Here is a 15331-nt window from a genome sequence, read left to right as displayed (position 1 = left end):
TCCAGAATGTTTGTGCAGCAGGACTGGAATTCATGAGCCTACTTTGCATCGTCGGAGAATTTCCATAGAACCGCACTGATGTGTTTTTAGCATGGCTGAGAGGGCACAGGCTCCGGTCGTTTCCCGTAATCGGGCTGAGAAAGCTACCAGCTGCGAACACAACCTGACCACCGCCCACGCGCGATGTGGCCGCTATCGAACGCCTTCGTAGAATTGCAGGTAAGGAGCCAGTTCTGCTAACGGCCATTCTTGTCTACCAGAGGAAAGCGCACAACTGAAGGAATCTGGAAACTGATCCGTTTTTCTTTCAGATTTCACATTTTCACTACCCCCTGTTGCGTGCATCGACTGGGCCTTTCGCTGGAATGTGCGAAAACAACTATTTTTTCTTAATTTTAATGCACGGAAATAAAGACAAACATGACGCACACTGTATACATTCTCACGTAGCCCTGGAACACGTAAATCTCTTCGACGTCCATTCTGTGTGTGTTATGAAATGAACAGACTCTAAAAGTAGAGAGAAATGCGAAGCGTTACCGATAGATTTTCTTCTTGCCATACATTTGCTGATATACATTTGCTCAGAGTGCCGTATCAGATGTATTATGGCGTTGTTTTCTACCATACCACTGAACATGTAACTAGGTGCCCAACAGTTTGAGCTAATTATCTTGCTTACTGTATTAAAATTCCAATGAATTTGTAGTATGTTTCCAGTGAACACATCTGTAAAAAAAGTGTGTAAAATATTGTTCGATTACCTTGCTTAATGCAGTTTTTTTATTCTTATTTTGTTTCAGTGAGGACAGCTCTACAATTATTTGGATTTTAGGAAACGAAGAATATATTTCACCAAATTGACAAACTTTGTCTAGAAGTTTTTTCTGATTATAGATAAACAATATCGATTAAACTGGGAAAATTTGTAACAAAGTAATAAATGTGCGTAAAGAAACGTCATTATGCGACACATGAAAATTTGTGCGAACCGGAACTCGAACCGGATTTGCCGCTGATCGCCAGAGGTTGCCTTAACCACTTGGCGTATGCGACATCCCTCAAGGACCGCCCGAAGCATTCACACGTCACAACCGTTATGCTCGCAAAATTCGTGATACCCGCACAGGGAGAGACATATCGTCATTTTAGCCTATCGAAGGAGCATCATTGATGGTTACGATGCTGTCTTGATACAGTGAGTGTATCTCGACAACACAATGTCCATCAGACATGCATGTCTGAAGGCCATTGCAGTGTGAATATACAAACACTGTATAAACACTGGCGTTGTGACGTAAACACAAGGTAAACTGATCATTGCGACAGGAATGTAACTGTACTGTCATAGACTTTGTAGTGTTGGCAGAAGAGCCAACACCGTGTTGCTAGAGGAGGCCGAAGTGCACGCTTTTAAGCTCACGCAGATTGGCGTGAGGTCTGGAACAAGGTAAAGTAATTATCCTATAAAGAAAAGAACGTAGTTCTTGGAATACTTAACTTTAATCCACAATTGGAGAACATCCCTCTTGTTTAGACAGTATTACAATCTCAAATATAAACTGGTAATGGCGCCTTGCTAGGTCGTAGCAAATGACGTAGCTGAAGGCTATGCTAACTATCGTCTCGGCAAATGAGAGCGTATTTGTCAGTGTAGCATCGCTAGCAAAGTCGGCTGTACAACTGGGGCGAGTGCTAGGAAGTGTCTCTAGACCTGCCGTGTGGCGGCGCTCGGTCTGCAATCACTGAAAGTGGCGACACGCGGGTCCGACGTATACTACCGGACCGCGGCCGATTTAAAGGCTACCACCTAGCAAGTGTGGTGTCTGGCGGTGACACCACAGACTTCATGTTGCAATGTTGTCCTGATCTGGGGAGTAACTTTGTGACGATTTATGTTCCATATTACGAATACCTCACTGCTCACAAAAATTGTATTGCTATCAAAACTAAATGATAAATGTTATAGAATTCCATACATCTGGAAATTAAGTGTTGCAGTACATATTGAGAAGCACTAAAAGTGTCCCGAAGCTGCCAGTTTCACTGTGACAGATGTTTTGTACTTCACATCTTCACGTGGTCATATTATGAGAGTAAGTCTGACGTTGGTGTATGAAATTATGCGGGATCTCGTGCAACATGGGACATACAGGTTATCTGATGTTTCTTGACAATGACTAAAATGTCGATATTGAGAAATAGCAAATAAGTTTGAAAGTTGTACAACCCATAACTGGCAATGATTTCATTTGAAAAATGTCTGAAAGGGATTAGGTGCTTATACTATATACAGGTATGTGCCTCTGCAGCCGAGATCAGTAGCGCACACTAGTTACATTGGCGCTGGACTCTTAGGTAGACGGTTCGAACCCAGTTGGTGAAAAAATCTCTGTTGTGTGGCAGCAAGAGGGACGCAGGTTGGGGCGTATGGTTCGCCCAGACTTCGTGCGAATAACTAGGTTAAATTTCAAACAATTTTTCAGCATATCATAGAGTGAGGGTACGTTTACGTTTCGGTATTGATGGTGGTCCATTCATCGGTTAGGGGGCGTGAAGCCCGACGGCCGCCTTGGTGCTATTCGAGAGGAATGGGCTGTGTGTCCCCTTCCCTTCATCTGTAGCGACACACACACACACACACACACACACACACACACACACACACACACACACACACACACACACATATATATATATATATATATATATATATATATATATATATATATATATATATATACGCTTCATAATTCATAACAGGTCGTAGAAAAGAAAAGGAAAACCTACATTAAAATCTCCATTAGGACAGCAATGTGGGATTTTAACATCTGCCTCCAACGTCCATTTCCCGTGCTTAAGAGTGGTTTAACTTCAGGCTTAACTCCATTCAGGTACTGACTATTTTTCCATCGTATCACCATGGCGACAGAGATTTGAGGTAACAATATACTAGCTTTCCTATTTGCGTCCTGGCCTTCGAGTCACGACACCACGGAGTCCTTTAATTCCTCTATTGTACCAGCGAAAGCAAATAAAATAAATATGTACTCAAAAGGTATGAAACGAAGCAGATACAAGGAAAAGCTGAACTGCCAGTAAAGCAGAAAAAAGTTACTAAATGCTATATTCGTCAGTCATCAAACTTACAAATGTGACAGTAAGAGAATCCCCTACTAAAGAAAGTAGTTGGTGTCAGGAGGCTTGCATGCACGCTGCAACTTAAGTCTCGTCACAGGGATAAGCAGCGTTAAGTAATATCTGCGGAAAAATGATGGCAACGCAGATTTACATGGATTTACATGGATTTAGAATAATTAATTTAAAGAAACCTTGCCAATACTTAACTGTGGTGCTTTCAAATTTATTTTATTTTTTACTATGGGACCAAACTTCTGAGGTCATCGGTCCCTAGGCTTACTCACTACTTAATCTTACTTGAACTAACTTATGCTAAGGACAACACACACCCATGCCCGAGGGAAGATTCGAACCTTCGATGGGGGGAGCCGCGTGAACCGCGATAAGACGCCTTAGACCGCACGGCTACCCCGCGCGGCTGCAAATAATTATTAAATGTTCATTGCCCAGACCTGTCTCTCACGCTGGTCTAGTCCTGAATCCAGATAACGATAACCAATATCACTTGTAGGATGTTCAGTTGGACTCTTCTTGGCGGTGACTCTGGACGAGTCTCGATCTCTTGAGGTGCTGTTGATACTGTGCTGACTAATTGGCGACTGCCGCCGTGTCTCCACTTATATCTGCATTTGGCGCATGAATGTCCACTTCGTAACTGGTTGAGTAACGTAAAACACCTGCATAAAATACTCATTGCATCCTCTGTTGGAGACTACCTTAATTCAGTTGCACCTGAGACTTAGGCAGCTTGGTGCTGTTCTATGTATCACTCCGTTCCTTATCTTCCGGAGGACACAGCACTGAACTTTTCTGTAGGACCAGCTTTCCCCAATAAATAACTGGAATCGCTTGGTAACTGATAAGGTTCCCGTCTTAATTCTTCCTTACGGTAACTGTAAGGTGAAACCGGTTGGAGAGCATGACGTCTCAGTTAAAAATAATTTTTCAGAACTCCTGTTAACAAGGTCCTGTCCACTAAGTAACAAGGTTTATACACCACGCAACTTTCATGGCTTGTATCATTTTTCAGAGCAAGCTGTTGCGTGAACCTTTGTCGTTTTGTCTGTGGTGGCCAGCCTCTTCCGCGCTTGGGGGCCACGGTTTCTACTTCGTATTGTTCATTACTTGTACGCTGTGGCCAAAAGAACTGTCTTGTTGCCTGCAGCTGCGGGGGGCACAGAACATATCTTCCTTCGAATCAACAACCGACACACTCAGTAAGGACGTATCTAACAGTTAGGCTGGTTCAGCACACAGGCAGAGGCGTGTCAGCCTCGTAAACTTAAATCACACGTGAACATGAGTACTGGACTGAGGTGGTTTCTGGTGCACTTTCGATATCAAATTGCTATCAAATTAATTAATTCCCCCTGTCCCTAATGGTACCATGGGTTTCCCCAGCTGGCATTGATATCAAATTGATTGATTAATTAAACTGATCATGAGAATCGCTTTGTATTGCAAGTAATTTTTTTTTCGTGTGGTCGGATTACATTCGCAAGGTAACCATTGAAGACACGTCCCGTTGACATCTTTGGAGGCTTCCCACAGGCTAGGTAGTGATATTCCCCGATACCAAAATGGGTGGTAATTGCGTTCTGTTTCTCGGTTGCCTTGTCACGCTGGTGGAAGTAAGACACTTAGAATTCTGGTATACTGCTCCTGAACTAATCCTATTGAGAACCGTCGGTCTATGGGGAGCAGTAGAACGATTCACTCTCTTCTCCACCCCCACAATACCCTCCGCCTCCATCCTTCCCTCCCCCCCCCCCCCCCACCACCACTACCATCGGGTCGCATGTGAACAGTTGCCACCGCCGTCACCGGGTGGCAAACCTCCACTCACTCATGCGTCAGGGCTGTACCGCTCCCAGCCGACAACAGACCGCTCGCTGAGCCGGACAGTTGTTAATGATTCCAGACTCGCAAAGTTGTCCTATCCGCCTCAGGAGGAGTGCGCGCTTATATGTTGCCGGCGCAGATACCATAATGTTGAACAATAAGCTTCCCCTCATCCCTTCTACAAAACGAAACTTTCTGAGATGTCTTTTCGAAACATCCCAGAAAGGCTGACCAAGTGAGCAATACCAAAATACTTGTCTACTGATCGCCAAAACCCAAACGTGCACGGGTCTGTAGACCTAAGTTTTCCTGACAACACAGCCCTATAGAAGCATTCCTATCGGCTCCTGCCATATTAGTCGGAGGATGGGAATCGCTGGAGTGAATGCGATGATCTCTACAAGGAACGCTATTGAGAATCGACATTTGTAGCTGATTGCAGAAGGATTCTACTGTAGTAAACATATATTTCACAAGCGAACCACAAAGATTATATCAGATACATTAGCGCTCGTACAGAGACATATAGACGGTAATCTTCTACCTCGCTCTATTTCCGAGTGGAACTGGAATGGAAATGACTAGTACTGGCACATGATACCCTACGCCATTCACAGTACGATGGTTTCCAAGGTATGCATACAGATGTAGATGTAAATGTAAATGTAAATTTAGTCTACCTATTAAAATGCCACTCCATCCATTTATAGGCACAGAAAACCCACGGGAGAATGTTGTCTCTCATTTATCGAGAAAACAACGAACTTCTGCTGCTGATTGTCTCTATGTAGAAACCTTTGTATTAGTCCCTAATTCTCTCATTGCAGTCACTTCGTCAGACGTGTGTGAGATGCTGTATTATGTTTACCCACAATACTTAGAAGATGCGGGAGACAGCTCTCCTCTAACTCGCCTTTCGTCAAAGTATCGTCTACCTACCGTATTCTCACCAATCCTCCACGAATCCTGTAGTCAACATACATTTCGCATGTGAACCACAAATACAAGATCAGGTAAATTAGCGCTCGTACATAACATTTGAATCTACTTGATTTAGACGAGTAAGAGACTTCCCTTGCCAAGTCATAGACGTCCACTAATTATCTCGAAACCCATCACTTTCCGACAGCACTGTTCCATTAGTTAGAAAGCCATCTAGTCCTCCATCCGTCACTGACTGGGTAGGGAGCTATCAAACTAGGAAAATAGCACACTGACCTACAGAAAGAAATTCGCAGCCATGCATAGTATACATGGCCTGCATAAAGAAATTCAAAAGCATAAGACCTACGAGTCAATAATATCGAATGACTGTCCATAATATCCCATGGAGTGAAACTACGAACTATAAAAACTTTGCTAACGGCACCTAGTAGAGACTCACGAATATTTTAACTCCTCTCTCTCTTCTGGTATATCGAAAACAAATACCGTCTGTGTGTTGACATCGATCGTATGTGGTGATACCATTAAATATACTGTACACGTATTGGTGCACTGGAGCAGGTGGTCACTTCCGCGGACCCATGTGACGTTTTGTGGCCCGTACTGGAGGAATACCAAATACCTCAGACAATCAGTCACATATAGAGCGTTCTAGTGTTGTTGTTTCGTAAGCAGTTTGATACACTGTTTTTTGCTGTAAGACATCAAAGAAGTTTATGACTACAGCTATGTTCACAGCCATACATATTGTCTTTCTATCATAACTTTGAAGTCTATGTCAGGTGCTAGACCGACATTAACACGTTTCGCTCCATTGGCTCTCACAGAAAGCTGGAAATAGCATGGTCTAAATATTGCTGCTGCCACAACACACAGGATGGTTGAAATAAAAGACAGAGGCAGTGTACCTTTTGACAAAAATGTCGAAGATATCGCAACATATGGAAATCGGAAGAGTTTGTGGCATTGTGGAGCGTTTCCAAACAGCTGTCCAAGGGTGACGACATCTGTGTTTAATCTAACCTACCATAGTGACGGCGTAGCAGATGTCTCGGTGTACCATTTTCGAAGACAAGGTATATGATCGCTGTTTCGGTGTCGTAAGTGGTAGTCATCCTTACCTTCAAATCTTTGGACACTGCATCTTTTCTTTTTATGACTTACAGTGCATAACCATATATCGAACGAGGGGGTATTCTGAAGGACTTAAACACACAGACCACGGATAGTATGCACCATCAGTTCTCCATCACACTGCTGGAAGAATGGAATGATTTTCAAACACCCAGGCGAGCACGTAAGTATCCTCATCCCTCCAAATTTTTGTTGTTTTTTCATCACTTTTACATATTCTCCATCAGTTTCGCAATTTTATCAGGTTTTATTTTGAAATTTTTACCCAATTACTCCAAGTCTAAACCACTACTCCTGACGAGTTATCATGTCAACAAAACGTCTCATTACGTCGATCTCGTCATGCTATCAACCAATAACATTGAAGCATGGTACTCAATTTCTGTATCAGCGCCAAACCACCCCCACCATTACTTTGCAAGGGTCATAGACATGTGGCCACATCATGAACCTGCTACACTGCCTACATCACATGACACTAATACTGTTTCTTAGAGCAGGAGAGGACGTGCAGAATCTACGTTCTTTACTTGAAACACTGTATAAATTCGATAAGATTTTATTATGGTTTGCCATCTCCCACTATTTGGATGGGAGTCACGAAGTATTCTCTCATTCGTAGGATAAAATCGGAAATTGGAAGATCTCTCTGCATTGTCTTTGAGGAAACCCACCCTGCAACACCGACGCCGATCTAATTTGCAACTGAACAGAAGTAGGAGATCAGCATACCCAATACATTTCATGCCTCTTGAAGGAACAGAGCGAGCTGAGCCGTCAACTGCTGTTCAGCGAAGATCGCTCCGCGCCAATCTTACTCATGGCCCCCATCAAAGTGCACAAGATCTCTTCAGGTGCATACGTGTTGAGGTTAGCATCCCTTATCGGTGTATAACAGATTTTAGAGTGTTGCGGTGTTGTAACAGACGGTTAAGAAGAAAACTGTGGTTTATACACAATGGAGATCCAGAGAGAGGTTTGAAACATTCTACGTAAATCAACTGTGCTATCAATTCTGGAGTATTGTTTGTGTCTGGAGTCAGTGACAAAAAGGTACTGACAAGAGGAAAATCATAGAAGATAAGCGCGCGCGCGCTTCTATGATTTGTGTGTGCGCGCGCGCGTGCTGTAAAGTTTGAAGTGACGTGGTTTCTGAAACATTAGTTGTGCAGAATGCAATGCTCTTAACACTCTAATGCAGGATGTTTATGTCCAACATCTGATATACATTCACCCTGCAAATTTTCTATCATACTCACTACGATGACAAATTTTAAGATGATTTCCCAGAGAGGTGGTGGGGGAAGGGGGCACGTGCCGGCTGGGGAAAACCCATGACGTCACAAGAAGGAGGAGGGAATTAATTGATGATTACTTAATTTGCATAATTAATTTGACATCAATCTGATATCAAAAGTGCACCAGAAATCCTCTTATTCCACTGCTAACATGGTTAAGTTCAACAAGGGCCGAATAAGGGACAGAAACGAAAGACGCGCTTTGCAAAGCACGGTGGGCTGGTGGTTCACAGGAGACAGTATTTTCAGTAGGCAGCTCTTGAATTTACTTCCAGGGCATAACTTCACACCAGTTTATTTGATAGCAAATAATACTACATCCCATCTACTTCAGTTTGCGATCGATCTAATATTCAAGAAATACCCAACTCGCTAAACATTTACTTTTCATGTCTTTGTAACTGGTCTTTACAGAGTGTCAATCCACTGGTGTCCGCAAAGGGAGAATGGGAAGTTTTATGACCTCTGAGTCCCCAGTACTCAATAAGCTTCAGACCTCAAAAACAGATCTCCTGCGAACTGCTCAGAAAGGCAGTGGCCAAGTTCTACCCACTGCAACACACAAAGCGGACAATCACTATGTTCCTCAGAGGTTTCACATCCTATCTAGATTCCAACTGAAGTGAAGGAGGACGACGTTTTCTGTATCAAGACGCTGTTTTCAGGAGAAGCCGCTGAACTTTTGATTGTATCCCAACGGTTGTCGCTATTTTGTATACATTACAAAGTTACCTCACGACTATCTCATCACATCTCAATTGTCGCAATACTGCTCTGCAGTAAGTAAGGATGCCTATGATTCTTCACATTCTGATTTTTCTTTGATGAGGAAATCTGCATGCGATATTATGGATGCGTTTCAATACGAGAGCTATTCGGAAAGTAAGGTCGGATCATACCTTCCAGTACTTCTCTACTTAGTCGCCGCCCCAACTGAGACATTTGTCGTAGCGGTGTACCAACTTTCCAATACCATACCTGTCCAAATCTCAACGCTGATCTGCAGCTTGTAGTCTGTGCCAAAATCTTGTCTTCATAGCCAGCGCTTCATGTCAGCAGAAATGAAAATCAGAGGGAGCCAAGTCCGGTCGGTATGGTGGGTGACCAAACGCTTCCCGTCGAAAACGCTGCAGGGGCGTCCTCATTTCCTCTACTGTGTGCGGCTGAGAATTGTCATGTAGAAAGAAATGCATGACAGATACGTTGTGCGGGCTGTATGAAAGTAGGCGAAATCTCTCACAGGCACTCGTACTTGGCAAGAGGCATAATTTTCTAACAGGGGAAAATCCTCGTCGCGCTCCCTCAGATTTAGTGGTAAGAGGGTGCAGTCGACGGCCGGTCAAAAACTGAACACAGATCAAGTATGAGAACAGGAAGGTGGTGGTCTGACCTGGGGGGGGGGGGGGGGGGGAGGGGGGAGGGCAGAGAACTGCGAACGGTCCAAGGACAGGAAGTGCAATATAGACGAGCCTGAGGGAGCAATGGCGTCGTGGTTAAGCGATTACGGTGTGCGGTGTTGGACTGCCAAGTGGGCATGTTCAATTCTCCCTCGCACCAAGAACTTCTTTTTTTTCGCTGTTAGATGTATTCAGATTTGTGTCTGTGTCGTGGTATAACGCCCGTTCGCAACAGCGAAGTGTAAGGAAGGTACCTATAACAACTGATTCTGCGTAACTACTATATTAGCAGCCGAAAGGATGTGACTTTCGAATGGGAACCGCAGACATTTGACGACAAGGCGACAAATCAACCGAATCTTCCACCGGAAAACACGTCTGGTGTGTCAAACACGGCATCAGTGACAGTATGTGTGTCACATGATAGGAATCTCATACAGACGAATCTAATTTGTGCGCCTGGTGAGTGAGTGAGACATGCCTCCTTGCCCGATTTAAGTCTTCGTATGAATGTGAATGAGATCACTCGAAAGGACAAGGTGAAAACATAATAGTTTGTCACTAAGGCTGCAACAAAAGAAGACAACAGTTTCACAATTACACCGTTTCTCTGTGCTCTGTCGAAACATATGTTTTAAACCTTTCTTTAAGTTGCGTTCCGTTTTGGAAGTCTTGACTCTTTAATTTCCCCTCTTGTAACATAGTTCACACAAGTTTGTTTATTGTTTTCATTTCTGTGAGACATCTATACGGTATCTCGACTGCTCTTACTATTCATCACGTTTACTTGCTACGGTAACGTATTCTTACAACATGACTCATTCTGTAACCAATCTTTATGACTACTGGCAAGACTACATGCAGAGAACAAATATTTCAATGACCGAAGAGATAGTTCATAATGTTGTGAAAAAAATGTAAATAAAAATGAAAGGCACGAACTCGGCTCTTTCGCTTTATAGTCCAACTTCGTGACCGCTTAACCACGACGCCACGGATGTTCGTCTGCGCTCAATATTGTACTTGTTAAACTTGGACCGCTCACTTTTTTTCTTTTTTCCCACTGTTCAGTGCACCTTCCTGATTTCGTGCTTGATTTATGTTCAGTTTTAGGCGCGCTATCCACTGGACCATCTTACCACTAAATCTGAGGGGAGTGCGATGGGGAGTTTCCCTTGTAAACCTCTACCTACTCTCTGTGCACTCTCAGAATGAAACGAGAGACATGGCCCGGTCAAAGGCTGTATTACGAGGGTAATACCAAAAGTAAAGTCTCCTATTTTTTTATAAGTACAGAACTCTGTTTGTGTGGCAGTTGGTCACACTGTTATGAAGAGTGCTTCACGCGCTGTGTGTAAACATCCGCACGCCGCGCTGAGGCGCTCAGTCTTGGCTTGGCAGCCGTTGAGAATGGAGCTCCCGTTGGATGTTACCGCCAAGTGCGAATTGAGGCGCAGTTATTCGGTTTTTGAACCCAAAGGGCACTGCGCCGATTGAAATCCATCGCCAATTGACGAAAGTGTATGGTGAGTCGTGCATGTATGTCAAAAATGTTCGTAAGTGGTGTAGAGAGTTTGCAGCTGGTCGGGCCGAAATTCACGACGAACAAAGGAGCGGGAGACGGTCAATTTCTGAAGAGACAGTGTTGAAGGTTGAGCCACTGGGACCACAATTAACGCTGACAGGTACTGTGAGACTCTGAAAAAACTCAAACGGTCAATTCAGAACCGGAGAAGAGGAATGTTGAGCAAGGGCGTACACATTCTCCATGACAACGTTCGTCCACACTTCGCTCGGCAAACCGTTGCTCTCCTGCAACAGTTTCAGTGGAACCCACCTACCCTATAGTCCTGACTTGGCGCCCAGTGACTATCACCTGTTCCCTAGGTTAAAAGAACATTTGGCCGAAAAGCGATTCAGCTCCGACGACGAGGTGAAAGAAGAGGTTCATAACTTTCAGAACAGCATGGCGGCGAGCTGGTATGACATCGGCATACAAAAACTGCCACGGCATCTACAAAAGTGCATCGACAGAAACGGTATGTCGACAAATAGATAAATGTTCAAGCCGTAAATTGATGTAAACCACTGTAGAAATAAACAGGCCTATGTACTTATAAAAAAAATAGGAGACCTTATTTTTGGGATTACCCTCGTACAGACACTGACCAACACATCTATAAAAAATGGTTCAAATGGCTCTGAGCACTATGGGACTCAACTGCTGAGGTCATTAGTCCCCTAGAACTTAGAACTAGTTAAACCTAACTAACCTAAGGACATCACAAACATCCATGCCCGAGGCAGGATTCGAACCTGCGACCGTAGCGGTCTTGCGGTTCCAGACTGCAGCGCCTTTAACCGCGCGGCCACTTCGGCCGGCAACACATCTATACAAAACTTCATCGGGTTATCACTGTAGTTTCCATTTCGCGATCGATCAGACCTTAGTTTCCGAATAGCTCTCGTTACGTTAAGAAATTAAATACTGCATAATGTTAACTTTTACGAAGGGATCAGTATTCAGTAGGAACATATATCTGAATTTAATTGGTTCCTTTTTCTTTGTTATTTGACCTTGCGTCTCATCACTTGGCGAGACTGGCGTGTTTTAACGTCATAGCCTTGCATAGTGTTGCAGATCCCTATCATTTATATTCGCTAAAAAGTACATCTAGCTTTCGTTGCAGCGTACGCATAATATTAGTAAACCTCCCTGTTATTCGCGGATTACCGCCTCTTAAAATTTATAGCGTAGACGTAGTATGCAGGATCTATTCAGGACTCATCTCACAGGGAGAGACTAAATTACTTCTCTCCTGTAGGTAATAAAATCACGCGCTGAAAAGGTCTTTTCTCTTTGAAGAGCCGGCACGGTCACAAGGAGGGTGCACCACCAACGCAGAGGGGCGCCCGGGCCGTATGGAGGCGGTATCCGTTAATTTTACGGACGGGGTAACACGCGGCGAGGGGGCGGCCCACCCTCCTGTGTGACGCATTGGCGGATGTCCTCTGGAGGGGCTGTTTATCGTTACCACACGTCGCCTTCCTGTAACGCTGCGGAAAACTGGCGCTTTTTTTTTCACTCCTGAATCATACCTCTCAAATGTCATTAATCGGCGGTTAAGTTGTGCAGGAAAGTCCTGAAGCTCGTCACGGTGACTTACATAGATTGATTGATTTATCCATCGTGTTTTGTAGAGCCCCTTCAAGAAGGAGAATTTTCAGAACAAGTGAAAATATACATTAAAGTAAGACGAAGACGTCAAAGTAATTTAATCTTCATACCATATCAACAATAAACTATCTTATATGATTAATGCTACTCTTGTTTATGCCTTCTAAATTTATTTGATTAAATTAGTAAGAAAATGGCTACTTTGGAAGCAGCTGCTGTCTCCTTAGTCTTACTATATAGCTGCATAGCTGCTTTTAGTACTCTAATTTTTACTTCATAACAATGGAATTTTTCAAAGCAAATCATTGACATCTATAAATATTGAGTCCTTTTTATAGTACTCTGGCGAACCGGACAATGACTCTCTCCCCCCCCCCCCCCCCCCATTCTCTCTCTCTCTCTCTCTCTCTCTCTCTCTCTCTCTCTCTCTCTCTCTCTCTCTCTCTCTCTCACCTTAGGCCTTGTTTATTGTTATTGCACTTGGAACCTCGACTAGGAACTGAAGAGTTGTTTAAATGAATGTCTAAATTGATTTCAGTCATCAGTACATGGTGTAAGAGAGAGACCTCTCCAGCTGCTAGATCCGTAAGAATGGTAACATAATGACAGTATTTCGCATAGTTTTACTCTGCGAACGGGTACGATTATATGGTTCGCCATAAATACAGCTTTCCAGTTTTCTCTTACAACCGACTCTTAGGAAGGAAACAGAGCAGCACATTATTGTGTATACAATTGTTGTTTAAAATTATATTTAACGAGAAAGAATATGTATGGTAGAAGCTATTTCTCTGATGGTTAAAATGCCCTTGCTATCGTAGTTAACTCTGACTGCAAGAAAGAAAACGAAAATCCATATTTTTCGCAGCACAACATGGCATATTCTTTCTCGCAGTCGGTTTCAGCACGAAACTTGTACTTTATTATATAAAAGAATTATTTTGCGGCAGGCACTTCTACTAGCCAAGAATCCGCAAATATTCAGATAATTTGAAGAATCAGTCAACAAAGACGCTTTATACGAGGGCTATCCACAAAGTACATTACGTTTTGGAATTACAAATACAGTACTGGAAAATTTTTTTATTATATACAGATGAAAGCCACACTTAAATACTACTTTTCTACATAGTTGCCATTTAAATTAAGGCACTTATCGTAGCGATGGACGAGCTTGGAAATTCCTTCGTCGTAAAATTCGGCCGCCTGCGCCTTCAACCACGTGGTTACCTCTTTTGAGACAGAAAAGGTGTGATTTTTGTGGATTTCCTGGAAAGAGGCACAACAATAAACTCTCAAAGGTATTGCCAAACTCTGCACAAACTCAGAAGAGCAATACAAAACAAGCGCAGGGGAAAGTTGGGCTCAAAGATCTTGCTGATTCACGACAACGCCCGGCCCACACGGCAAATGCCACTCGTGAAGTTCTCGAATCTTTTAAGTGGGAGTTGTTTCCTCATCCGCCGCACAGTCCCGACCTGGCAGTCCCGACCTGGCACCGAGCGACCTCCACTTATTCCCAGCAATGAAGAAGTGGTTGGCTATGCAGCGTTTTGATGACGACGCACAGCTTCAAGAAGAGGTAACCACGTGGTTGAAGGCGCAGGCGGCTGCATTTTACGACGAAGGAATTTCCAAGCTCGTCCATGGCTACGATAAGTGCCTAATTTAAATGGCAACTACGTAGAAAAGTAGTATTCAAGTGTGGCTTTCATCTGTATATAATAAAAAAAATTCCAATACTTTATTTATTTTTAATTCCAAAACGTAATGTACTTTGTGGATAGCCCTCGTATGTATCTTTGACAAGGAGTCTAAAGACTACACGAAAATTATTTTTCTGTCTTTTGTTGTGATTGTGGATTATATTGCAAGTGAAACTGGATTTTTATTATCGGCAACAAAAACCATTAAGGAGTGAATGGTTGGAGAGTGAGTGTAAGGATTCAAATATTATTAAAAGGGCTTCTGTAAGCTGTACATTTATCTGCTTCATTCAATATTATTACTGCTACATTCTGCTAAACAAACTTCATTTACTTTAGGTGTACCGCGGCAGAAGATACCTCCGTTTGACAATAGGGAGGATAGATACGCGAAATAAGCGATCACAATTGTCTTTAGGTTGACACCATGAGAAGGGCTTCTAAAGGGATGACACGCTGAACTGAGCTTGATTAGTTAATCTAAAGGATGGCTCAGATTTATCCATGAGTTGGCTCCACTCTAACTTGGTATCCAGCCGAAACCCAAGTAATTATACAGAATTTACTTCATTCACTGCATGACCATTAATGTCTACTTCTGGTGCTAAAAGATTATTATTGCTTATTTTGTGAGATTATGAATTCAACTGTTGGATGGAACCGGTTGTAGGCCTGTCCAGCTACCATCTG

General features: G+C 43.2%; 1 protein-coding gene across 1 annotated transcript in view; it reads right to left on the bottom strand.

Annotated features, from left to right (window-relative positions):
• The window catches only part of LOC126475337 (uncharacterized), an 802694-nt gene that overhangs the window by 93650 nt on the left and 693713 nt on the right, over positions 1–15331 (bottom strand). The gene's annotated exons all lie outside the window — the stretch shown is intronic.

Source organism: Schistocerca serialis, chromosome 1 (genome assembly GCF_023864345.2).
Source record: "Schistocerca serialis cubense isolate TAMUIC-IGC-003099 chromosome 1, iqSchSeri2.2, whole genome shotgun sequence".
Classification (NCBI taxonomy): domain Eukaryota; kingdom Metazoa; phylum Arthropoda; class Insecta; order Orthoptera; family Acrididae; genus Schistocerca; species Schistocerca serialis.
This window is presented reverse-complemented; position numbering and strand designations above follow the sequence as displayed.